Consider the following 3,245-nt stretch of genomic DNA (forward strand, 5'->3'; position numbering starts at 1 on the left):
ATAATGGATAAAGAAGATGTGGGGTGTGTGTGTGTGTGTGTGTGTGTATACACACACACACACACACACACACATGTGTATATATATATATATATATATACTCCATAATATACGGAGTATTACTTGGCAGTCAAAAAGAATGAAATCTTACCATTTGCAACAATGTGGATGGAACTAGAGTGTACTATGCCAAGCAAAACAAGTCAGTCTGAGAGAGACAAATGTATGATTTCACTCATATGTGGAATTTAAGAAACAAAACAGATGAACATAGGGGAAGGGAAGCAAAAATAATATAAAAACAGAGAGGGAGACAAACTATAAAGAGACTCTTAAATACAGAGAACAAACTGAGGGTTGCTGGTGGGGTGTTGGGTGGGAGCATGGGCTAAATGGGCAATAGGCATTAAGGAGGGCACTTGTTGGGATGAGCACTGGGTGTTATATGTAAGTGATGGATCACTAAATTCTATCCCTGAAACCATTATTATACTATATATTAACTAACTTGGATTTACATTTTTTTAAATTTTTTAAAGAAAAGAAAAAGATAATAAAGATGCCAGTAAAATGTTTAATGAAAAATAAAACCAGTATTATAGTACAAAGGGTAAGAGATTAATACTTTTTAATTACATAAATGTATTTTTAAAAATTTTTAATGTTTATTTTTGAGAAAGAAAGACAGAGCACAAGTGGGGGAAGGGCAGAGAGAGAGGGAGACACACAATCTGAAGCAGGCTCCAGGCTCTGAGCTGTCAGCACAGAGCCTGATGTGGGGCTCAAACTCATAAACCTCAAGACCATGACCTGAACCAAAGTTGGATGCTTAACCAAGTGAGCCACCCAGGTGCCTCTATAGAAATGTTAAAATACATTTTATCCTACGAGAACATTTTATCCTATGAGAACATTTATCCTAAGAGAACTTTTATCCTACGTATTGGATTAACAAAGAAATGAATGATACAGTTTCTGCATTTGTCAATGACTGTCAAAACAACATCTTTGGGGGCACTTGGGTGGCTCAGTTAAGTCTTGATTTCAGCTCAGGTCATGATCTCATGGTCGTGAGATTAAGCCCCACGTGGGACTCTGAGCTGGGTGTGGAGCCTGCTTAAGATTCTCTCTCTCCCTTTCTCTCAAAAACAAACAAAAAACACACCCATCCATCTTTGGATATTCGTGTTCCATGAGCAGTATAAACCTATTTGTCAATTGCTGGAGCACAGCCATGAAAAGACATGAAGGAAATAGAAAGTCATACTATCAAGTGAAAGAAGCCAATCTGAAGGAAGCACCTGGGTGGCTCAGTGGGTTACATGTTGACTTCGGCTCAGGTCATGATCTCACAGTTTGTGAGTTCAAGCCCCGTTATCAGGCTGTCTGCTGTCAGCACAGACACAGAGCCCCCTTTGGATCCTCTGTCCCCTCTCTCTTTGCCCCTCCCCTGCTTGCACTCTCTCTCTCTCAAAAATAAATAAACATTAAAAAAAAGAAGGAAGAAGCCAATCTGAAAAGGCTACATACTATGCATGACATTCTGAAAAAGATGAGACTGGAGACAGTAAAAAGATCATTGGCTGCCAGGGGTGGGGATGGGGGTGGGAGGAATAGGTGGAGCACAGGGGATTTTTAAGGTAGTGAAACCTCCATATGATACTGTAATGGCAGATACATTTCTCAAAATTCATAGAATGTACAACAGTCAAAGAAACCTAACCGTAATCTGTGGACTTTGGGTGATAATGATGTGTCAATGTAGGTACATCAGTTTGTAACAAATGTACTCTATTGGTGTCAGATGTTGAAAGTGTGGAGGGCTGTGCATGTGGGGGAGCAGGGGGTATATGGGAGCTGTCTGTATACCCTCAATTTTACTCTGAGCCTAAAACTGCTCTAAATAACAGTTTACCAAACAAAAAAGAAAGACGAGGAGGGGGTGTAAAAATTGACCTGTTCTGGACGTGATACATGCTAGACACGCCACTGTATCTAACACACTTAGACCAATGGCTAGCACAGAGTAACACTATATAAATGCTTGATGTTATACTTTTTTCTACGTTTAAAATATTTCATAATTAACACCACATCTAATAATTTCAAAAAATGGAGAAAGTTAAAATGTCCACCAAGTGATGACTATATAAACTAAAGGTGGTGTATCCCTACAGCGTGATCCTATTCAGCAAGAAATAAAAAATGAAAAGAACAAACTACTAGTAATAACATAAGTGAATCTCAAGAATCTTAGGCTAAAAATAAAATCATACTAGATGAAGGAAGTCAGACAGAAAAGATTACGTAATCTCTGTCTCCATTTATGTTTGTTTTACTGTTGGCTTGTTCCAACCTGGATCTAAGAAAGATCGATTCTTGCAGTTGGTTGAAATGTCTCTTAAATTGTATAAGTTCTTCCTCTCTTTGTTTTTGTTTTTTTTTTACCCCTTTACATTTTATTTCATGAAGAATGAAGATTGTCTTTAAACCCACGAGACTGGATAAGATCACCAAGTGGATGTGTGTACTTAGAAAAGAGGTTTGAGGGGCGCCTGGGTGGCTCAGTCGGTTAAGCGTCCGACTTCAGCTCAGGTCACGATCTCACGGTCCGTGAGTTCGAGCCCCAAGTCGGGCTCTGGGCTGATGGCTCGGAGCCTGGAGCCTGTTTCCAATTCTGTGTCTCCCTCTCTCTCTGCCCCTCCCCCGTTCATGCTCTGTCTCTCTCTGTCCCAAAAATAAATTAAAAACGTTGAAAAAAAAAAAAAGAGCTTTGAGGACTGGGCAGCTGATAAACAGGTAAATGTTTAACTGGTGAGGTGGAAGCCATGACTTGTATCTTTTGCCAGTTTTCATGGTGTAAATATTTTACCATGGACAATTGTAAGGTGCCAATGGTCTAATAATCTGGCACAATTTCTTTTTTTTTTTTTTCAACGTTTTTTTTTTATTTTTTATTTTTGGGACAGAGAGAGACAGAGTATGAACGGGGGAGGGGCAGAGAGAGAGGGAGACACAGAATCGGAAACAGGCTCCAGGCTCCGAGCCATCAGCATGGCACAATTTCTTAAACATAACAATTTCTTTTTTTATTATTTATTTTGAGAGAGAGAGAAACAGAGAGGCAGAGAGAGAGAGAGAAAGGGAGAGAGAGAGAGAATTCCAAGCTGTCGGTGCAGAGCCTGGTGTGTGGGGCTCGATCCCACGAACTACAAGATCATGACCCGAGCCATTAAATCAAGAGC

This window comes from Panthera leo, chromosome D3 (genome assembly GCF_018350215.1).
Source record: "Panthera leo isolate Ple1 chromosome D3, P.leo_Ple1_pat1.1, whole genome shotgun sequence".
Classification (NCBI taxonomy): Eukaryota; Metazoa; Chordata; class Mammalia; order Carnivora; family Felidae; genus Panthera; species Panthera leo.